The following is a 25,386-nucleotide window of genomic DNA, read 5'->3' as shown; positions in this document are numbered from 1 at the left end:
CATTGGGGACGTGTTGAAAATGTGTGCCCCGACCAGGACTCGAACCCGGGATCTCCTGCTTACATCTGAGCCACCGCGGGCACAGAGGATAGTGCGTCTGCAGGGACTTATCCCTTGCACACTCCCCGTGAGATCCACACTCCCAACATGTCCACACCACTACATTCGTAGTGCGCCTAATAGATGCTTGCCCATCATACTCATTACTCGTGGTAGGTTAATCTACCAAGTCCCGTACGAGTTCGGACATAGCGTGTGCGTTCGCACAAGAAGGTCAATGGCCGGGAAGCCATATTTTAACTATATATGACGGTAGTATCTGTTCCCGAAAGAACAGTTACCGTGGATGACCATGCAGCTTTGCTAGAAATGAAATGATAATTAAATAGACACCCTAGCTGCAAATATAGTTAAAATATGGCTTCCCGGCCATTGACCTTCTTGTGCGAACGCACACGCTATGTCCGAACTCGTACGGGACTTGCTAGATTAACCTACCACGAGTAATGAGTATGACGGGCAAGCATCTATTAGGCGCACTACGAATGTAGTGGTGTGGACATGTTGGGAGTGTGGATCTCACGGGGAGCGTGCAAGGGATAAGTCCCTGCAGACGCACTATCCTCTGTGCCCGCGGTGGCTCAGATGGATAGAGCGTCTGCCATGTAAGCAGGAGATCCCGGGTTCGAGTCCCGGTCGGGGCACACATTTTCAACACGTCCCCAATGAAGTACATCAACGCCTGTTTGCAGCTAGGGTGTCTATTTAATTATCATTTCATTTCTAGCAAAGCTGCATGGTCATCCACAGTAACTGTTCTTTCGGGAACAGATACTACCGTCATATATAATCAAGTTCTGCTTAAAGTTGGTCACCGTCAATCTGCTACTCTAAGCGTGCAAGTGGCATTTCTATCGTCTGACCTAACGGCAGAAGATAAACACGCCACGATAAGACCACGAGACATATTGTTGACACTCGCCTACTTCGTTAGAGCGACAAGTCAAATAATCTGACGGTGTGTGTACCGAAGGTCTTACAGTACGCACACCACAGACACAAATTACGGTCGTACCCACAACCCGACCCACACATTCCGGCTGCACTGATGCTGATGATTCGCTGCCAAAAAATGGTTCAAATGGCTCCGAGCACTATGGAACTTAACACCTGAGGTCACCAGTCCCCTAGAACTTAGAACTACTTAAACCTACGTGACCTGAGTACATCACACACATGCATGTTCAAGGCAGGAGTGGAATCTGCGACCGTAGCAGCAGCGCGGTTCCTGACTGAAGCGCCTAGAACCGCCAGGCCACCGAGGCCGGCGCGATTCGCTGTCACCATACCATGGGTCTTCTGCTAACTACCCCACAGATGTCTGTTATGAAAGCTGAAGATACCACTCTGAGTATAATTGGTCTAATCTCTGAATAGGATGGATCACATAAGTCCCGGAATTTTGGTTGCCTGGTGAAGAAACCAGTGACAAAGCTCCCGATGTCGAAGGTCTGTCGGTAGTAGCTCCGCACTCAGTGTAAGGGATAAGGCAGGAGAACGTTGCACACGGACGTCTGGCTTACCCTGGTCTGGCGGGCCAGCTGCGTGGGACTGACACGGCGGTCGCCTTCCTCAGCGTTAATCGCATTTTCCTCCAAGGCCGGTGTCGAAACATTTAGGGTACGTCGTTCACGATTTCCTGCTTCCTGAAGTGACCCCGTCTCAGACAAACGGCGAAACACTGTCGCAGACATCGAATGCTGTGGCTGTTGTAGGCGGGGATAGATTTCCTGATACAACCTCGCTGCCCGCCGCCTGTTGCCATTTGCCTTTCCGTAAGTAAACACCTTTTCCTGTACACACCGTAACTGCATTCCACACTACCGCAATCCCGAGTGTATAACGCTGAAATACGAAGTCCACCTTTCAGCATTTGTTTACCAACAGCCGCTAGCACAGTTGCAGATAACATGATGTCTGCTGAGAAAAAACGGCAACAGAAATAAGCAGAGAAAATATGCCGCAAGCAGCGACAGTTCAAAAAAAAAAAAAAAAGGTTCAAATGGCTCTAAGCACTACGGGACTGAACATCTGAGGTCATCAGTCCCCTAGACTTAGTACCACTTAAACCTAACTAACCTAAGGACATCACACACATCCATGCCCGAGGCAGGATTTCAACCTGCGACCGCAGCAGCAGCGCCGTTCCGGACTGAAGCGCCTACAACCGCTCAGCCACTCCGGCCGGCTCCAAATATCAAGTCACAATTTTATTTAGAGGCAGAAAGACTAATATTGACAGCTGAGAAGCTTGCCGCTCCCTTTCAACACGGCCGTAGTCATGGCCGCTCACAACCTCCGAAAGAGTACATTGGTGAAAATCTGCAACACACCACATTACTTTAAACTAAAAATTTTAACAACTCACACAAACACATTAACTATGCACCCCGTAAGAGGGATGGACATGGTACAAACACTGACACTAACAAATTATTTGCCACCGAAAGTGCAATTTGTTTTTTAAAAGGACTCTTACGCTGCAATGGTGGCAACTTTATAAAAACGACTATTTAAATAAAACCCATGAAATTTAGACTTACATAAAACGTACAACATGCTCTACATTATGCATATACCGCCTCGCAAGATGATTGGCAAGATAAAAACATATTTCAGGAATTCGGCCCATACACCTTAATTCTATAAATTCGTTAATACACCGAATCCGACAAACATGACAGAGGGAGCTATTAACGTACGGCAGACCGACAGACAGACACTAACTGCCTAACAAATGCGGACGAAAGACAGACGAGCAAGCTGGGGACGAGAGACTGACCAAGAACACAAGTATAAATTAGCAAGTGAAATGAAACAACATATCACCAATCGCTTAAATTCCAATAAACTGCCATGTCTGGTGAAGACCTGGCGCACCACTCCCAAAACGCTCTCCCGAACCGTCCGCTGCCAACGGCTCCAACGGACGCAGGAAGGCGCGCCGATCTCCCGACTCACGGCGTCGCAGCTCGCACCGGCCAAACCCATGTCGTGGTTTGACTCCTGCTGCTCTCGTGTCGGCCGCGAAGCCACTACCCCTCGCTATACGGCGCCGCCCACTGGACTCACGTGGCGACCTCACGTGCGCCGACGGTCCAGGCGGACAAGTCGTCTCGTGTCTCACAAGGGAACCTCCCCATCGCACCCCCCTCAGGTTTAGTTATAAGTTGGCACAGTGGATAGGCCTTGAAAAACTGAACACAGATCAATCGAGAAAACAGGAAGAAGTTGTGTGGAACTACGGAAAAAATAAGCAAAATATACAAACTGAGTAGTCCATGCGCAACATAAGCACCATTAAGGATATTATCAGGTCAGTAACGCCGTGGTCCCGTGGTTAGCGTGAGCAGCTCTGGAGGAAGAGGTCCTTGGTTCGAATCTTCCATCGGGTGAAAATTTTACTTTCTATATTCTCGCAAATTTATGATCCGTCCGTTCGTTCATTGACGTCTCTGTTCACTGTAATAAGTTTAGTGTCTGTGTTTTGCCACCGCACCGCAAAACCGTGCGATTAGCAGACGAAAGGACGTGCCTCTCCAGTGGGCACCGAAAACATTTGCTCGCAAGGTCATACGCCAACCGATTCCTCCACAGGACAACACGTCTGATATATTCTATACGACACTGGTGACGGCATGTGCGTCACCTGACAGGAATATGTTGTCGACCCACCTAACCTGTACACTTGGCGAATGGGTAAAAAAATTATTCTAGCTTGCCGATTTAGGTTTCCCTGTGCTCTGTCAAAACATATATTTCTAACGTTTTCAAATTTTACCGTGTGTAGACCGTCAAATCCTGCATGTGTCCAAGCAAATCGGAACATGTCCTGGAATTTTGGAGAGCGAAGTTGATTATGTTTGAGTGCCTTAACTTTGATAATAGTCTGAAAATAAAAAATTTTTCACTCGAGGGAAGCTTGAACCAAAGACCTTTCGTTTCGCAGATGCTCACGCTAACCACGGGACCACGGCGCTCTACAGCTTGCAGTGCCCTTGATGCTGCCTATGTTGCGCATGGACTACTCAGTTTGTATATTTTGCTTATTTTTTTCATAGTTCCACACAACTTCTTCCTGTTTTCTTGATTGATCTGTGTTCAGTTTTTCAAGGCCTATCCACTGTGCCAACTTGTAATTAAATCTGAGTGGGGTGCGATGGGGAGGTTCCCTTGTCAGTGCGCCACCGACCAACTATAACTCCTCTTCTTCTTGATGATTTGGTTTGATTTGTACTTGGCCTCGGCTAAAACTTGGCGACAGTCGGTAGAGTGTTGAGATCCTTATCAAGTTACTAAGACGACGTTACACAAAATAACAGTGCTGAATCGAAATGTCGACGTGCGTGAGATATTTACTTCACCAAGAATCGTAATTAATCGTTCGTAATCGATGTTCAACTGACTAATGATGAAATATTAATGATAAAACCAATACAGTCACATCCACAACAAATTCCCTACAAGCTGGTCGTAATTCCAAGTATCTAAGAAATCGTTAACAGTGGGCTTGTTATTTGAGTCAAAGATTCTACACAAGCGCCGAGCGCTATAGTCAAATATTATCTCTGCACGTAATTATTACTTGGGAGTTTCATGTCAATAATTTGATAGAATTTTAAATCACAAATGCACGACTTGGCACGAGAGGGTGTTTTATTGCACAATATCAGTCACTTCCTAACCGAGCATTGAGAAGAAAACTTTCCCAGGTGTTGGAGGGATTTAAATTATATGATTCGGACCTATCACTGAAGTTCCATAAACCACTGGCTATTATGAATGAAAATTGTCTATCAGTGTTCGTTGCCTAAATCACTGTCTAAGTAATGTTAAGTTCAATTATCTAGTTAAAAGTTCACTTCTTTCTAGCAGGTAAAAGTCCTCCGAATTCTAATGCCGTGATATTTGAAGTCAGAAGACCGTATTACTGCGTCATAATAGATCGCAATTATTCAATCTCAAAAACAACCTAAGCGCGCCTTCACGTACGAGCATTCAAATATATGACCTGCTTCGGCTAACTCTCGTAACGTAGTGAGAATGCACTGAATTATACTTAGTCATTACTCACTATTCTTTGGGATCGTTGGTTCTACTTTGCAAATGTTAATTTATGCAAATTTTGCGATTTATTATGATTTTGATTTTAATTTTACTGAAATTTAATCTTTCTTTCGCAGATTGCTAAATTGTCAAGTCATAGATTGCTGATTTAATTACTTGTTATCGTCCTAATAAAAGTGATAAATGGAACTTCGTTCGCTTATTCACTTTTCTGTGAATTTGGGACTTGGGGGGAGCAAATTATTTTTTTTTTTTTTTTTTATTTCTCGTCCGAGGAAGTGGCGTTACACAGCCCATCGATCCAACCGGCAATGACCATTGCCTGAACAAACTCTAGCAGACTGGCGGCCTAACACATGCTAGCACTCCGGACGACAGACAGACGACAGACCCCACACTGACCAGGCTGACCAACTGACCAACTCGCCTCCTAGCGAGCTCGTAGCGCCCCTTAAATGCACGTGAACGGGCAACCTCTGCCCTTTCCCACCAGAGGGAGACACCAAAGCTGCGACTGCCTCAGCGGCGCCACCGCCAGAAACGGAGGGCGACTGCTTCACACTACGCGCTATGGCGCGCTCTGCAAAACAGAAATTTTTACCACGGCTCAACGTGGTCATTCCTCTTGAGGCCACTCCGGACGGTTACACACAGGAATTTTACGCTACTCACGGTTTCCAGAGATTCGTCGGCTAAAGTGTGGCCACACAGCCGTGGTACCCCCTCTCCTACGTGTGCGCAACACGTTACGTTTATTTACGTCCAGCGTCAGCTGCCACTCCCTAAACCAGCGCCGATCTCCTGGAAGTCTTTCAGCTGTTCGCCACAGTTCAAATGGTTAAAATGGCTCTGAGCACTATGGGACTTAACATCTACGGTCATCAGTCCCCTAGAACTTAGAACTACTTAAACCTAACCTAACCTAAGGACATCACACAACAGCCAGTTTCGCCACAGTCTTGTGACGTTGTTGCTACCTTCTTGCGGAGAACCACCTCGTCTGCTCGGAGCCTCATGAAGTTTCTAACCATCCTCTCTTAATTATTTATATATGAAGGCGTGCCTCCGAATCTTGTTACGTGGAAACTCTTACAGCTTACGAAATAAAACAAAGTTTACTTTCATTCTACATCTTTATCCTGTGGGGCCTCCATATTTACTTCTCAACGCAGACGTCCTGTTCCAGACGTCGATGAGGATAAGCCTGTTTCATGCTCGAATATCGATGTTACATATAAGTACCGTGTGTGTGTTCGATGGCTGTGAGGTAATTACCTACGTTACTACCGCTGCTGCCTTCACATTTAGGTGATGCTATTTACAAGCATAGTACCCGATTTTTCTTCTCTTGGCTTGAGAGAAAGCTCACAGCCGTTCATCATCAGAGGGACGAAAGCGTAACTCTTGATTTTCATTTTCCATCCAGGAAGTATGCAGATGTGGGTTATGGGCTATTGGTGCTACTCACTAGCTGCCCCAACAGTCCTACCTCGTTCCCTGCTGAGTAGACTTGGCTGTGGCAACTCTCCGGTGCCGAAACAACTCTCCAGTGCTTCTCAGTAGTAACCACCCCAGCACACTGCCTACTGAATAGACTTGGCTCGGGCCACTCTCCAGTGCTACTGAGTCCCAGCAAACCTCTCTCATTCCATACTGATTGGACTTGGCTGTAGCGATTGTCTGATGCTTCCCAATGCCAACTATCGTGGCAAATTCCTTGGCTGGGAAAGCTATTCCACTGCTTCTCAATCCCAGCATTCTACTCTCGTTCCCTACTGAGGTCACTTGCCTATAGCGATTCTCTAGTGCTTCCCAGTCGTAACCATGCTGACACATTCCTCACTCAGCAGACTTGGCTGAGGAAATTATCCAGTGCTTCTCAGTCCCAGCATTCCCTCACCTCTCCTATGGAGAATAATTGGCTGGAGCAGATCTCCAGTGCTTTTCAGTAGTAAACATCTTGGCTCATTCCCTACTGAGTAGAGTTGGCAGGAGCAATTGTCCGGTACTCCTCAACAGTAATCATCGCTACACATTCCCTACTGAGTACATTTGGCTGGGACAATTTTCCAGTGCTCATGAATAGGAACCATCCCAGCAAAACTCCGTACTGAGTAGACTTGTCTGGGTTAACTCTGCAGAACTCCTCATAATAATCATCCCGATACATTCCGTATTCAGTCGCCTTGGCTTGAGCGACTCTCTAGTGTTCCTCAATAGTATTCAACCCGACACATTCCATATTCAGTATACTAGCCTGGGACAATTTTCCAGTGCTCATGAATAGGAACCATCCCAGCAAAACTCCGTACTGAGTAGACTTGGTTGGGTTAACTCTGCAGAGCTCCTCATAATAATCATCCCGATACATTCCGTATTCAGTCGCCTTGGCTTGAGCGACTCTCTAGTGTTCCTCAATAGTATTCATCCTGACACATTCCATATTGAGTATACTTGGCTGGGACAATTTTCCAGTGCTCATGAATAGGAACCATCCCAGCAAAACTCCGTACTGAGTAGACTTGGTTGGGTTAACTCTGCAGAGCTCCTCATAATAATCATCCCGATACATTCCGTATTCAGTCGCCTTGGCTTGAGCGACTCTCTAGTGTTCCTCAAAAGTATTCATCCCGACACATTCCATATTCAGTATACTTGGCTGGGACAATTTTCCAGTGCTCATGAATAGGAAGCATTCCAGCACAATTCTCTACTGGTAGGACTTGGCTGGAGAAACTCTCCATCGCTTCTTAGTCCCCTCATTCCTCTCCTTCACACTGCTGTTACCCCTTACCTTTCATTTGAGTTAATGTACAGGTGTTCTCTCGTTTCTTGTCATTTTACCTCAGAGCTCTCATGTGTTATGTGGCACAGTTAGTCATTTGACGTCGGTAGTGGTTTACGCTGATACAGCTCTTGGCGGCTATAGACAGACTTTTCGATCATGTACTTGCGACTGAGTAAACGCGACTTATCCCTGACCTGACGTATGTTTCATTATGTGATGTCACCGCCAGACACCACACTTCCTAGGTGGTAGCCCTTTAATCGGCCGCGGTCCGTTAGTATACGCCGGACCCGCGTGTCGCCACTATCAGTGATTGCAGACCGAGCACCGCCACACGGCAGGTCTATAGAGACTTCCTAGCACTCGCCCCAGTTGTACAGCCGACTTTGCTAGCGATGGTTCACTGTCTACTTACGTTCTCATTTGCAGAGGCGACAGTTGGCATAGCCTTCAGCTACGTCATTTGCTACGACCTAGCAAGGCGCCATATTCAGTTGCTATGTATGAGAATGTATTGTGAACAGATAATATTGTGAATCATATACCGTCAAGAGCGACGTTTATCATTAATTAATTGAAGTTAAGTATCGAACTAATTATGTCCGCTTTCTGAATTCTAATTCCTTGTCATGTTCCAGACCTCACGTCAGTATAGTCATTCCTTCCTCACGCCAGCCTGCGTGAGCTAAAACGCGTGCATTTCGGCCTCCAGTTGTAACACGGTGTTGGCTCTTCTGCCAACACATGACTTTAAACAATGATGGTTGTTACTGTCCTACTCTCTGCAGTTGTTTTAATTATAGTAAATGTGAAAATAAACTTAGAATTGGTGTGGCTGCAGTGCTGTCTTCCACTTGTATAAGGTAGCTGAATCAAAAGTGTGTGTGAGTGAGTCGTCTGTGTGCGCAGAACCGTCACTGCCGCGACCCAGAGTGAGTTAGAGGAATATTGGAGTTAGCAGGAGCAGTATGCAGGGATTCTATAACTAGCCACACATCTCCGAGCGAAAGTCTTTCGCTCCCACTGTGGTGTTACAGATATGGAGTGGAAAGAATCATACATAGAGTTAGGGGAAGCAGTAACCGTACATCTCTGAGTGAATACTAGGCAGGCGAAACATGTTACAGGGGGGGGACTTGCCACAGACACCCTTTGTGTCACACATCGTAGGGCCAATATTCTGGAAAGTGAAATATGACTTCATAGGACGTGTTTCAATACTTGAACTGTGGGCTGGAATTCCCCATGTTATATCTAGCTCAACATGTCTGTGCAGGTTTGTGACGTCATAGAACCAGAGCCAGTATTCCAGATCTGGACCAGTATACCACAATTGCACAGAGTTGTATAAATAACCTGACAGCATGGAGATGTGCTGCTTATCCCTGTCGCTATATTGCACTGTAGGTGAGACGTCTTCGATCCTGACGTCGTAGTTAGGCTGGTGCTCATATTTTAAGTCAGCATGACAGAGCACGACGTTGAATTTCCACCAATTTGTTCTCACGACTGCAGCCCTTGTTCCGGCGAAACAAAAAGCGCCGCCACGGCGATGGAGAACGCAAGAGCAGGGAAGTCTGTGAGACGACGTCAGCCGATAGCCGGCTGGCTATGACGTCACCACGACAGCAGCGGCCTCTACGAGCAGAGAATACGAGCACCGTCCCTGCCAGCACAGTGATGGACCGGCACAGTAGTAGTCCGGCACTGCGATACGGTATGGTCATAGTATACAGAGAAAGACACTGGCTGTTTCCATGTCCCCCATCGCTTGCGACATGATCTTATAAATAGCAAGTTAAGTATTGTCAATCTGCTTCATTGAAATAAAAACTATTAATCTTATTTGCTTGAACTTTTGAGTAGCTTTTCGAGAACGCAGCATCCTTCAGGCATCCTATAAGCGACGAGTGGGCAGGACCCCATAGCTCTACTCCCATATGAAACACACTAGTGCAGTTGGGCTATTTCTTGAATTTTCTATCAACATTCTGAATTTCCCTCCAAAATATTAACTTCGCGTTCGTCACAGAGGGGAGAGGGGTGTATAGAAACCCTCTTACTCTACGATGACGTGATCAGTGATGTCATAGAGATCGGGCGGCGTCCTTTGTTATCCGTGAACTGTCCTTACTCACCTACTAGTGTGTGTCCTATATGCAGCGCCCACAGGTCAGCGTCTCTTAAGCAAACTGGAGCGGCTGCTAAAAATATATCTTCATTTGAACAATTAACTCTTTATCTCCGTCAAAGAACATCACGATGGAACATTTTGGTGTTTCTACTTAAAAGCAGTATTCCCATACCGTGCACGTTTTCATAAAATTCTCTATGCTTTTTGACAACTTTTATGTATTGTGAAGTCAACAGCTTTTTCCTTTGTTGTTAGCGAAGATTAAGATCGACATAACTTTGTTGCGTATTCACTTTTCGCACTTCGTTGTCTTGTTTGAACATGCTTTTACTTACGCTGCATTGAGTTTTCTTTATTTCACCTCACTTTCGTAAAACTTCACAAGAGTAATAGCGGTTTCAAGTGTTGCGCTCTTAGCACTCTGTTTCTGTTTATCCATTCGCTTTTCAACTGGCTGTGAGTACTGTCAACCTGCGAAAGCCATTTTGTTTGGTTTTGTGTGTGTGTGTGTGTACGCACCTTGTGTCTGCGTGTTTGTATCTGTAGAAAAGGTGTGTTAGATATTCAATTGAGATGAATAAACTACAGCACTATTCCTAGAATGAGATTTTCACTCTACAGCGGAGTGTGCGCTGATATGAAACTTCCTGGGAGATTAAAACTGTGTGCCGGACCGAGCCTCGAACTCGGGACCTTTGCCTTTCGCGGGCAAGTGCTCTACCACTGAGCCACCCAAGCACGACTCATGCGCGGTACTCACAGCTTTACTTCTGCCAGTACCTCGTCTCCTACCTTCCAAACTTTACAGAAGCTCTCCTGCGAACCTTGCAGAACTAGCACTCCTGAAACAAAGGATATTGCGGAGACATGGCTGAGCCACAGCCTGGGGGGATGTTTCTAGAATGAAATTTTCACTCTACAGCGGAGTGTGTGCTGATATGAAACTTCCTGGCACATTAAAACTATGTGCCGGACCGAGACTCGAACTCGGGACCTTTGCCTTTCGCGGGAAAGTGCTCTACCACAACACTATTCCTGTTGCGAAGTTTTGCGAATGTGATATTAAGTAAAAAAACGCGGTAGCCATGTAGGAAAAAGCAGATTTATAAAAGACGAAAACTACGAAAAATGAATGAATGAAAAAGCAGTCGTTTCAACAATACATACACAAAAGATAACCACACAGCAGTTAAATTCTACTTTCACGAGGTTGTGCCCCACAGCTCCTATACATTTGAAAAATGTCATATTACAACCTTGATCTGCTGGTAAAATTCTTTATTTCCACAACCAGTTTCAGTCGTCTAACCACCATCCAGCTCATAAAAGTGTTCACAGGACCATGCTATGGGAAATATAAAATCATTATCAGGTGATAAAACAATGCATTACACACTGTTACCATATTGTAATATAAATTAGGTCGTCGATCAAAAAAGCTGTGATAGGTCGTGTACTCACAACTTTGTTTGCGTGGCCATCTTCCATAGCAAACACAGAATAGTTTTTTTTTTTTTTTAAATAAAACCGCCTTTTCTTGCTACAGCTCAATTTTCCCAAGCGCGTTTCGCTTCTTTCTTGCTCTAAGACATCTTCAGCGAGATTTACAACGATAGGGTTTTGTTAATTTTAGATTATCAAGCAGTTCACGTCGCTTTTTTTATTTTATATTTTATTTTATTTATTTATTTTTTTTTTTTTTTTTTTGTAAATAAGTAATTACTTACAGTTTTCTGTGACCTGTGTTTACTCTTATATGATCTGGACGTCGCACTACCCCTTTATTTCAGAAACATAAGCACAATTTTGTATTCCGTCGTTCACTCGTATATGATCACAATTTTTATAAACTGTTAACATATAGTGTAAATTACATTGCCAGTCTACGAGGATGTGTGTGATGTCCTTAGGTTAGTTAGGTTTAAGTAGTTCTAAGTCTAGGGGACTGATGACCTCAGTTGTTGAGTCCCATAGTGCTCAGAGTCATTTTGAACCAGTCTATGAAACTTGATAAGTGGCGTACTTATGAAGAAGTATACTACCTATACAGCTTTCATAAATCGATGATGTAATTTATATTGCGATATGGTAACAGTGTATAATGTGTGGTTTTATCACATGACGATAATGATTTTATATTTCGCATAACATGGTGCTGTGAATTCTTTTGTGAACTGATGATGGTCAGATGGCTCAAACTGGTTGTGTAATTAAAGAATTTTACCAGCAGCTCAAGGCAGTAATATATTTTTCAAATTACATTCTACATCTTTAAATACCAAAATGTAAAAACACATTATGTGGACCGTTTTTTCAGTATGACCACAGCAGATGCTTTACAAATAGAAGAGAAACGTGTCTGGTGGAAAACAGCCTTTAACCGCAGTATGTTTAAAACCTGCCCAGACAGCATACAGCGCGCCATCGGCAGGGTAGCGGCGAGGACGTCTTGCTTGCGTCCCATCTGCTGTGTACACAAGTGCACACAGTCTGTTTATATCTTTACCGCCACATAGTGCTACAATCGTTGATAGATTCGCTATGGCTGACGTGTCTCGAAATCCAAGATCGAGTTCGGTTTTCAGTCAGACTACGCATGACCCACGGCGTTTGAACTGAGTGCTTCCTTCGCAATGAAGTTGACCTCGATCCCATGGACGTAATAGCCTTCTACCTTTCTATCAGCAGTAGCGTCATATATGTCAAAATGACCAGCGACACTGCCTGTCATAACAGTGTCCAGAGATGCCAGCAGCCTCAAGTTCAAACAGACCGATAGAAACATGGCAGTGGTCGCCGTCGATCACATGGGCCTCCGATTATGCTCTCTGCTAGTCATTAACCCTTTGAAGTGCCACCTCACATTGTCATTGCTGCCTTACAACCATATGGGAAAGTGCTTGACAACATACCCGAGAAATGGAATATGTTCACAACATATCCGGTCCTTAATGGACTCAGGATTGTTAAGGTTGAGCTATATAAACACATATCAACATTGGTGACCACCTAGAAATAATAACGCATGGCATACAGCCACACGTGTGTTCCAGATGTGGCCAGGAAGACCACGTTAGGTAACGGTGCCTCATGCAACCCCCACTGGGCGACCAGTCGCAGGATCATGCAGCTGCGGCCCTGACCCTCAATTACTCTGGGCAGTGAGTCCAGCAACTTCACCTGACGGAGGACAGGCTGTCTCTAGTGAGACATCACGTCCTGACAATGCACCAGAGACAGATTTGAACGATGTGCCGGAAACAGAGTGACAGCCGGACGGTATTCAACATCTGTCTTTGGTGGCTCCACATTTTGATGCAAAGATTGTGCTGACCTCTGCTTTCCTTTCAGACGGAGATGCGATGGCAACCCACCATCTGCATCTGCATCCTGAGTCCATAAGCAACTGCGCCTTGGAACCATAAGAAGTGACGTCGGACACCCTCTGATGACAGTCTCTTCTGAACATCAACCTGTGGACGACGGACGTCATGCTGCCGCCCAGACCAATGCGTGAGCTGGGGCTACATAATTCTCTGTGTGCCTGGACACAATACTGCTAGCCACGTCTCCACCCTACAAACTGATTTGCAGCTGACCCCCTGCTAGAGTCGACTCTGGCTCTGCAGTAAACCATCACAGATGATATTTCTGCACAACCATTGCCTGCCTGTACCTCGTGGGCCAGGCTGTCGATAGCTACACAGGGACAACTACTGCAATAGTAGGAAGCAGTGGTTGCACACACCTCATGCGACGCCTTCACATCCTACTAGCTGACAGCGACCTTTCACAGAGGTAATGGAATTCGTCTATATAAAATAGCGACTATCAATGTCCACAACATATGTACATGTACCAAGTTACAGGTGTTACAGGACAAGTTAAATGTACCTGACGTCATTTTAGCGTTCCTCCTAGAGGCCAGCATAGGAGACTTCACTGACGTATATGGTTATAATAGATTTATGTCCCATAATTGACCCACTGGCACCAGTGTTGACATAGCCCCCACCAAGGGACTGCGGAATGATGGTGAGTTCTACATCCCCATCACCGGAGGAATGCGACTTAACAAAGTGTGTGCTCCATCTCGTTCATCACGCTGCTGAGACTTCACGCAATTTCTTACAGAGGAAGTTGCTTCTCTTTTTCAAGGCAGACATGCTGAGGTCGTTCTTAACAGCTATTTTAATTGTGTCCTAGCGCCAGAGGACCAGCTCCGACGATACTCTCTGTGTGCTGACCTAGGGGCTCTCGTTTGGCACCTCAGACAGGTGCGTACTTGGGACGTACTTGTGGACCACCTAACAGGAGATCCTCCCAGGTTCACCCATTACATGAACCATTCATCCAGCCGCATAGACAGGATATACAAACAAAACATGTCTTGCATCACCTCAGCTCAAATGGTTCAAATATGCTCTGAGCACTATGGGACTTTACGTCTGAGGTCATCAGTCCCCTGGAACTTAGAACTACTTAAGCCTAACTAACCTAAGGACATCACACACACCCATGTCTGAAGCAGGATTCGAACCTGCGACAGTATCGGTCGCGCGGTTCCAGATTGTAGCGCCTAGAACCGCTCGGCCACTCCGGCCGGCATCACCTTAGTTCCGAACGTTCTGGAACCTGTACAGAAAATTGGAATAGAGATCAACATAAACATCAGTAGCACGCCCTCTTGCATTGATGCCTGCCTGTATTCGTCGTGGCATACTATCCACGGGTTCATCAAGGCACTGATGGTCCAGATTATCCCACTCCTCAACAACCATTCGCCTCAGAACCCTCAGAGTGGTTGGTGGGTCACATCGTCCAATAACAGCCCTTTTCAATCCATCCCAGGCATTGTCGACAGGGTTCATGTCAGGAGAACACCATAGTCGAGCGAAGTCGTTATCCTGAAGGAAGTCATTCACAAGATGTGCACAATGGGGGCGCGATTTGTCGTCCATGAAGTCGAATGCCAATATGGTTCAAATGGTTCAAATGGCTCTGAGCACTATGCGACTTAACTTCTGAGGTCATCAGTCGCCTAGAACTTAGAACTAATTAAACCTAACTAACCTAAGGACATCACACACATCCATGCCCGAGGCAGGATTCGAACCTGCGACCGTAGCGGTCACGCGGTTCCAGACTGAAGCGCCTTTAACCGCACGGCCACACCGGCCGGCTGCCAATATGGTTGCACTACCATTCGGAAGATGCCATTCACGTATCGTACAGCCAGTGGTGTACGTTGGCCCCACATAATGCCACCTAGAAACAGCAGGGAACCTCCACCTTGCTGCAGTCGCTGGACAATGTGTCCAAGTCGTTCAGCCCGACCGGATTGCCTCCAAACACGTCTCCGATGATTGTCTGGTTGAAGGCAAATGCGACACTCATCGCTGAAGAGAACACGATGCCAGTCCTGAGTGGTCCATTCGTCATGTTGTTGGGGCCATCTGTACCGCGCTGCACGGTGTGGTGGTTACCAAGATGGACCTCGCCATGGATGTCAGGAGTGAAGTTGCACATCATGCAGCTTGTGAATGTAGGCTTTCCTGCTGTATACTGCTGATGAAATCTTCTCGGGCTTCCACGGATGCACGGTTGAACTACAGACGACACGAGCTGTGTACCTCCTTCCTGGTGGGATGACTGGAACTGATTGGCTGCCGTGTCCCCTCCGTCCAATAGGCGCTGCATATGCATGGTTGTTTACATCTTTGGGCAGCTTTACTGACATCTCTAAACAGTCAAAGGGACTGTGTCTGTGATACAGTATCCACAGTCAATGTTCAGGAGATCTGGGAACTGGGATGATGCAAAACATTTTTTGATTTGTGTATGTCACTGATATGCTTACAGGCGTGTTGCAAGATGCAGATCGCTGGCCAACTGTCTCTGTGGACCATATTCCGTACACAAGAGCTGTCAGCCTCTGCCACCAGTAGGTGTGGCAAAGCTGAAGCCCCTGAAAGCTTAACAATGCTCATCTGACTTCCGCCGACTGCAATCTCGCCATTGTAGATGCCTGGCACTGATTCATCCACTGCATAGGAGCATATCCCAGAACACAGAAGTGGTGGATTGCTTGCACCAAACCTATCACCTGGTGTACTACGATTGCATATAGTCGTGGCGCCACCGATTGGACCTAGTGGTCACTCGACTTCTATTACAACGTCTTACGTGATTACATTTCAATGCACCCCCCCCCCCCCCCCTCCAGAGACCACAGTAAACGGGGCCAGACCATCTGATGGTGATGGAGGCCACACAGCAGATCTATGGTATGTTAACTCCCACCATGGCTCACTCCTTGATGATGGATGTTACTGAGAAGATGGAGCTTGACGCCATCAGTAAAGGCGAGACACATAGATCACCGAGGCTGGACAAACTCCCTTTGGGGTTCTATCGAACATTCCAGTATTTACTCGCATCGTATTGGCGATACATCTGTCAGGCGTGCTGTCCCCAGAGACATCAATTCCCGCTAACTTCGGTGTAGGGACGATCGTCCCTATCCTGAAGCCGAAAGGGAGAGCACGGATTCACGATTATTGTCCCTTAACACTTCTCAATTACTACACGAAAATATTCAGCCACCTCTTGGCAGCACGACTCCATCACAGTCTAGCATCATTTAACATGTCCAAGTGTCATCAGGAGGACAAAATAGTATCCAGGCTGTTTTGTGTAGATATCGTGATGTGATAGCCCTGGTGTAGACTGACTGATTATCAGGGGCTCTGGCATCCATGGACTTTAGCCAGGCTTTCGGCCGGGTCGACTATACTTACTTGATGCATACTCTTCTGAACATTGGGTACAGCCCTTCATTACTATGGCCATACGCCTCCTTCGAACGGCGACCCCCAAACTCCTGATCAACAGCCACATCATGCACACTATTCCCATCTCACATTTGGCACTGCAGGAATGCCCGTTATCGACAGTCCTGTATGCACTGGCACTCGAACCTCTGTAATGCGCCCTTTACAAAAGATTACGAACTTGGTGTTCCATGGAGTTACATTTCAGTGTCCAGCGTACACCGATGTTCTGGTGGCTGTGTTCTGAAATGGGGACGATGACTCTAATACACTCAACTGGACATACAGGGTGGTCCATTGATCGTGACTGGGCCAAATATCTCACAAAATAAGCCTCAAACAAAAAAACTACAAAGAACGAAACTTGTCTAGCTTGAAGGAGGAAACCAGGTGGCGCTATGGTTGGCCCGCTAGATGGCGCTGCCATAGGTCAAAAGGATATCAACTGCGCTTTTTTAGATAGGAACCCCCATTTTTTATTACATATTCTTGTAGTACGTAAAGAAAGATGAATATTTTAGCTGCACCACTTTTTTTGCTTTGTGACAGATGGCACTGTAATAGTCACAAACAAATGGCTCACAATTTTAGACGAACAGTAGGTAACAGGTAGGTTTTTTAAATTAAAATACAGAATGTAGGTACGTTTGAACATTTTATTTCGGTTGTTTCAATGTGATACATATACCTTTGTGAACTTACCATTTCTGACAACGCATGCTGTTACAGCGTGCTTACCTGTAAATACCACATTAATGCAATAAATGCCCAAAATGATGTCCGTCAACCTCAGTGCATTTGGCAATACGTGTAACGACATTCCTCCAACAGCGAGTAGTTCGCCTTCCGTAATGTTCGCACATGCATTGACAATGCGCTGACGCATGTTGTCAGGCGTTGTCGGTGGATCACGATAGCAAATATCCTTCAACTTTCCCCACAGAAAGAAATCCGGGGACGGCAGATGCGGTGAACGTGCGACGACCAATCCACCTGTCATGAAATATGGTATTCAATACCGCTTCAACCGCATACGAGCTATGTGCCGGACATTCATCATGTTGGAAGTACATCGTCATTCTGTCATGCAGTCAAACACCTAGTGGTAACATCGGTACAACATTACGTAGGAAATCCGCATGCACCATTTAGATTGCCATCGATAAATTGGAGGCCAATTATCCGTCCTCCCATACTGCCGCACTATACATTAACCCACCAAGGTCACTGATGTTCCACTTGTCGGAGCCATCGTGGATTTTCCGTTGCCCAATAGTGCATATTACGCCGGTTTACGTTACCGCTGTTGGTGAATGACGCTTCGTCGCTAAATAGAACGCGTGCAAAAAATCTGTCATTGTCCCGTAATTTCTCTTGTGCCCAGTGGCAGAACTGTACACGACGTTCAAAGTCGTCACCATGCAATTCCTGGTGCATAGAAATATGGTGCGGGTACAGTCGATGTTGATGTAGCATTCTCAACACCGACGTTTTTGAGATTCCCGATTCTTGCGCAATTTGTCAGCTACTGATGTGCGGATTAGCCGCGACAGCAGCTAAAACACTTACTTGGGCATCATTATTTGTTGGATGTTGTGGTTGGCGTTTCACATGTGGCTGAACACTTCCTGTTTCCTTAAATAACGTAACTATCCGGCGAATGGTTCGGACACTTGGATGATGTCGTCCAGGATACCGAGCAGGATACGTAGCACACGCCCGCTGGGCATTTTGATCGCAATAGCTATTCATGAAAACGATATCGACCTTTTCCGCAATTGGTAAACGGTCCATTTTAACGCAGGTAATGTATCACGAGGCAAATACCGTCCGTACTGGAGGAATGTTACGTGATATCACGTACTTATACGTTTGTGACTAATGCAGCGCCATCCATCACAAAGCGAAAAAAGTGGTCCAACTAAAACATTCATATTTCTTTACGTATTACACAAATATGTAATAAAAATGCGGGTTCCTTTTTCAAAAAACGCAGTTGATATCCGTTTGATCTATGGCAGCGCCATCTAGCGGGCCAACCATAGCGCCATCTGGTTTCCCCCTTCAAGCTAGACGAGTTTCGTTCTTTGTAGTTTTTTCGTTTGACGCTTATTTCGTGAGATATTTGGTCCGGTCACTATGAATGGACGACCCTGTAGACTTACGATGTAGCTTATGGTAGGGTCTTTAATATCGAAAAGCCGGTCGCTATGAAAGTAGATGCAGGACTCCATGCGGGGTATGTCGCCCCATTCTGACAATGGGACGTATGTCGCAGAGCGACCCTTAAATATCAGTGCCTTCTGCGACACGTCGCGGCTCTCATCATCGACCAAGGGTTGCGAGTCATGGACGTCATTCACCGAACATATTTTGTCAACACCTACTCAGCTTCTCATGTCAGATCTTAGCTATGCCAGCACGACGTTTTTTAACAGCCTTCGGATCTTTCACCATCAGTGGCATGCTATTCGAGGACAATTACGCATCCCTCGCCCTCCCCCCTAACCGAGGGGGACGCGAGCGCGTTCATGAACACGACAAGGCAGCAGCTCTCTTCCTGAACACAACTAAAGCTCTGGGGGACTTGCCCACAACGCCTGATGGGCTGCTCCTAGACTCATTTCAGCCATCTTTTCTCGCACCCCCGTTCATGAGACGAAACGTCACTCCCTCTTCGTACCATCCAAACCAGTTTTACGTCGAATTTAGCTATGTTCACCTCACTGTCTCAGTAATGAGTCATATAACAGCGCGGGACATTTATCGAGTCGTCTAAAGGGATCGACACCCGACTGGCTTAGGGTCAAAACACCCACACATTCGATGCAAGGTCGTGTGCAAAGCGATAAGGATGGTCCAGATGGACACTGATGTTAAAAAAAAAGTGTGTGAAATGTTATGTGACTTAACTGCTTAGGTCATCAGTCCCTAAGCTTATGGCTGAGCGGTTCTGGCGCTACAGTCTGGAACCGCGCCACCGCTACGGTCGCAGGTTCGAATCCTGCCTCGGGCATGGATGTGGGTGATGTCTGTAGGTTAGTTAGGTTTAAGTAGTTCTAAGTTCTACGGGAGTGATGACCTCAGAAGTTAAGTCCCATAGTGCTCAGAGCCATTTGAACCCTAAGCTTACACACTACTTAACCTAAAGACGAAGGTAATGAGAAGTGGTAGAAATGAGAACAGCGAGAAACTTATCAGGATTGATGGTCACGAAGTCAATGAAGTGAAGGAATTCTGCTACCTAGCAGTAAAGTAACCAATGACGGACGGAGCAAGGAGGACATCAAAAGCAGACTCGCTATGGCAAAAAAGGCATTTCTGGCCAAGAGAAGTCTACTAATATCAAATACCGGCCTTAATTTGAGGAAGAAATTTCTGAGGATGTACCTCTGGAGTACAGCAATGTATGGTAGTGAAACATGGACTGTGGGAAAACCGGAACAGAAGAGAATCGAAGCATTTGAGATGTGGTGCTATAGACGAATGTTGAAAATTAGGTGGACTGATAAGGTAAGGAATGAGGAGGTTCTACACAGAATCGGAGAGGAAAGCAATATGTGGAAAACACTGATAAGGAGAAGGGACAGGATGATAGGACATCTGCTAAGACATGAGGGAATGACTTCCATGGTACTAGAGGGAGCTGTAGAGGGCAAAAACTGTAGAGGAAGACAGAGATTGGAATACGTCAAGCAAATAATTGAGGACGTAGGTTGCAAGTGCTACTCTGAGATGAAGAGGTTAGCACAGGAAAGGAATTCGTGGCGCGCCGCATCAAACCAGTCAGCAGACAGATGACAAAAAAAAACCTAAATTATCCTAAGGATAAACACTCACACCCATGCCCGAGGGAGGACTCGAACCTCCGCCGGGACCAGCCGCACAGTCCATGACTGCAGCGCCAATAGACCGCTCGGCTAATCCCGAGCACTGATGTTCAGTTCATGTGATACGTAACAGCCAATTGCAAACAGGTGAAACAATCGAGAATTGATTGGATCAACATGGCAGATTCAGCCAGTTGCACCACCTGCGGAATGCCGGACACGGATGCACGTTATCTTTGCTCTGCAGATGTGGGTGGCATCTGGCTCCCGGTTCAACAAACCCTGGCCTACTTTCTCCGGCACATATAGACCCTCATTTTCCCAGACAATTCCTATTACTCAGATACGAAAGCCAATGCTATCACATGGATCAGAGGACACAAGGTTCGTTACCTTTTTTGAACGTTACCAATGACGACTTGGACTTCTGGCGTTACTTGCAAGAGAGGCATGTCAAAATTGTTCACAATCCTAAGTATCAACAGTTCTATTACAATCATCTAGACAGTGCTTTCCGCGGCCATCCATGCGGCTTTAGCCTCCCACGTGGGAGACTACACACGTCCACGAACTGAAGCTTCGGAACGTGCAGAACCACAGCGTGGAGAAGTGATAAACCTTTCTGTGAAGACGGGCCGACAGGTACAGTGCCGGATGCGCGATGCGGCAGGGATCGCTGAGCACAGCAGCATTCCTCACCCCCCTGGAAAGGCGTTCTTTGTTTATTTCTTACTCTTTTCCTTTCTTACTGGACTCGATTTGCTTTTCACCGTAAAACAAAAATAAAACAAATAAAAATAGCTGAATAAATACACACACAAATTTAAGAAACGAAAATAAAAAAAATTTCAGTTCCCTGTATTTACCCTTCCTTCATTCCCAAACTCAATCTCGGTGGTTAGGGCCGCGGGGACAGCATGGTCTGGCCTTGAGTTCCGACCCCTGCCCACTCTGTCCCTCAAACCCACGGGGGGGGGGGGGGGGGGGGGGGGGGTAGCGCCTATAACGAAAGAAAAGTGCACAAACGCGCCGATTCCGGGGACATAGGGAGTTGATTTAGCTCCAGGTCGAATCCGCCTTGCAGATTAACGACTACCGCCGGTGAGCTGGAAGTGTTTTTTAGTCGGTTTCCCACATCCATCTAGATTAATACCGGGCTGGCACCACTTCTCACCTTAGGTACACATTACACAAACACATAGAAATCATTGCCACATTTGAACAAAGATTTACAGTTGGTGCCATCAGATGATGTATGCAGATTTACTACCGGGACGTTTGGTGGCTTTAGGAAATGGCAAGCGGCCACCAACTGTCACTAACATTGGACAAATACCGATATAGCAGTGGCAGCCAGTAGAGAAACAGGAAAAAGTAACAGGAAAAGAAGAAGAATTGCAGTAAACTTAAGACAGAAAAACCAATAGTCCTGATGCACAATAGCTGCTGCATGAGATGACCGTGGGATAAACATGCGAACAGCTTCGTGCTTTTTTGTGATGAAATGTAGTAGCAGAGAGCCAGTGATGTGGGGAAGAGACAGTGCCTGTGAGAGCAAAAGAGATAGGAGACAATGGGAATAAAAACGCGATGAGTAGAGACAATACATAGTGTTGTGGGGTCTCGACGATCCACAATCGCTATATGGGAGGGCGCAGTTTCGGTCGAAATTTTAAACACGTGGGTATAGGGGAAAATAGGTTGATTCCCAGAAGTTTTGAGTTGCCGAGGTATGTTGGAGACAGTGGCAAGTGGTAAGAAAGACAAAAGGTGAGTGTGAGAGAGGAGACAGTGGGAGGGGGATATAATGAGTCGGAGAAGGAGACAGCAGGAGAGGGACGTTGTACAGACGGTGGTGGTGAGAGGGAAATGCTAAATATGAAGGTTCAACTAAAATGAAAGAATGCTAAAAGGATTTAGAACATCTCCATTAAAAGAGCACGAATACGGCCGCACGGCTAAATTCTTGGCGAGGAAGGTGGACTGACGATTGTGGTAATTGGTTCCCCGTTTTTCCGTCAGTCTTTTAAAGAGGAACATGTTCACCTTCTTAGTGCTTCGAAAGGACCAATTTTCCGCTGGTGGTGCTCATATAAATCGAATGATACAGGTCAGTAAAGTTTTAACACTTTAAGTATTACCATTCTATTGCATGGTCGAGGAAGTTCAGCTGATGATATAAATGAGAAAAAGTAGCGCCACAGCTGTATCTTGAGAATAGCTGCACCGTGTTGCAAATGGAGACAAGACGGTGTCGCGGTGAGACTGCTGAGGAAAGCTAGCCCACGAGTACTGGTAACAAGGACTCAACAGTAAATGCGACAAGGAAATCTAATTCTCTTTCGGCAGTGGTGGGGTCTGAGGATGGCTGTTAGGTGCCGCCGAAACCAGTCGTGTGAGACAGAAAAGACACTCTCAAGATACAACTGTGACGGTACTTTTCCTCATATATTTTGACGCTTTGATACATTTATAAACACTGACACATATAAACAATAAACAAGTGCGCATAATATAAGGTTAACACAAAATTGTTTGCTTCACAATTTTTTGTGGCTACTTTCAACGTTCGTTGAAAATGCCCAACTTATGATTTGTATCTTAAAATAGAAAAAATGTTATTAGAAACACTTTGCTGACTTTACAGTCTCACCAGTCTTATATGATTTTTGGCAGTCATTTTAAGTTATTTTCAGACTCGTCACTGTAGTACCACTTTGGGCATATCCGTATAGACGTGCATTGTGCGTTACACAGAGACAATCCGTCATGAAATATAATTGGTGAGACAATGACGACTAAAAGCACAGTTTGGTGACGTCAGAAACCTTGCGATGACCCTAAAACCTCTGCCATGTGTTCACTGCGTCCGTTAAAACTACATTTGCGTCTCACACTGGCTATTACGTGCATACTTTAAGCGCATTGTACGGTAGTTTTGAACGTCTGATTGTCGGTAACTGATAATGAATAATATCAAAAAAGTTTCAAGGCTCCACGAGAACATCATCTTCAGAACTTTTTGTACCCAAAATCATGATTTTTGAGGAGTATCCCAGGAACCGCCCTTGAAGAAGTGGTGCTTTTATAAACCGCCTTATGTTCACCCTAGACCACACCTGATGCAAAAGGTCTAATCATCTTGCTCGATTCGCGTGGGATCGGGGAAGCGTGCAATGTTTAAATATTGACACTGTACTCTGGGATACCTAGAGAAAGCCTGTTCTTGCGGTAGGTATGTAAATGGTCGCTGTGCCGAAGGCTAGCCAAAACGATCTTGTATCTCCGTGGTCAGTAGAAAGCGAGATATAAACCCCCTGAAAAATCGCATTTCCGCGAGCGCGTTTCTGGAACGAGTCGGTAAAGTGCCCTGTCGTGTACAAACTCACTGGCGTCTGTGGAGTCCGCACCAGACGCTCGCGTCGAACGCCGAGTTGAGCCGCACGTGTTCGCTGCCCTGGGTTGGGGACAATGCGGCGGCAGCGACGCAGGTGCAGCTCGTGACGTCACCAGACCTTGACAAGGCCGCCTCGGCTAGAGACGCTTCAATTGTCACGGCAGCGGGCCGAGAGTTTCCGAAGCGCGCTTCGTGCACCTCCGCCTCGTCGCGGTCCTATCGCACCGGCGCCTTGCCTGCCGACTGACGTCATCGAAACACGTAGTTCGTAGCCGTGTCTCGTGAGATAATGTAACGGGCCGTTTCATAGGTATGTCACGCTCCACCGTGATACGTCGTACGCCCATGTGCAGTCACTCCTGTACACGTAGCGTCGGTGTGTACTCCAGCTGTGTCCCAAAGCACGTACTCTCTACACAGCAGCTCTAGCACTGCCTAGTAGTCTACTTAACTGTGCAAACAGTTCGACATCGACTGATCAGTTAGCCATGACATACTGTACATCGCTCAACGGAGAAATCGTGCACAGTCTTTCGCGAAGAGCACAGTTCACACCCGTCTGCAAGATCGACATCACAAGCGATCCATAAAAGGACCGTTCAGTATCTTCAACAGCCACTTGTTGTACGGTCTGAGAACATATTCCCAGCTAAAATGTAATGAGGCATATCGAACAGAACGACAAAAAACTTGGAATTCTTTTATTTATCTATTTATTTATTGCCAAATTATAGACCGATGTTTTAAAACAGGTCTTACATATTACAGTTATTGTTTTTCATCTTTTTGAAGTTTTCTTTTCTTTTGACTACAACGTTTAAAAAGAATAACACTTTTCAAAATAACAATAATTTAAGGTTGAAATATAAATATAATTTTGTTGTTTTTTTTTTAAGAAGAATATAAAAAGATGATAGGATAGAGGAGAGATTATTTTAGTACTATCACCGATTGTGACTGACGGTGAATATCCGACAATGGTTTCTTCGAGCTGTTTTGACCGCTGCTCACACACAGACAGAAAAAAAAGGTTAAAATGGCTCTGAGCACTATGGGACTTAACATCTGAGGTCATCAGTCGCCTAGAACTTAGTACTACTTCAACCTAACTTACCTAAGGACATAACACACATCCATGCCCGAGGCAGGATTCGAACCTGCGACCATAGCAATTGCGCGGTACCAGACTGAACCGCTCGGCCACTCCGGCCGGCTCACACACACACACACACACACACACACACACACACACACACAGAAATTGTTATCAGTAGAGA

General features: G+C 46.0%; 1 non-coding gene across 1 annotated transcript; it reads left to right on the top strand.

The window, feature by feature from the left end:
- Positions 1-629: 629 nt before the first annotated feature.
- On the top strand, positions 630-704 carry Trnat-ugu. Its single transcript has one exon. It is a non-coding gene; the product is annotated as a tRNA-Thr (tRNA).
- The last annotated feature ends 24,682 nt before the right edge of the window (positions 705-25,386 follow it).

This window comes from Schistocerca americana, chromosome 11 (genome assembly GCF_021461395.2).
Source record: "Schistocerca americana isolate TAMUIC-IGC-003095 chromosome 11, iqSchAmer2.1, whole genome shotgun sequence".
Taxonomy (NCBI): Eukaryota; Metazoa; Arthropoda; class Insecta; order Orthoptera; family Acrididae; genus Schistocerca; species Schistocerca americana.
This window is presented reverse-complemented; position numbering and strand designations above follow the sequence as displayed.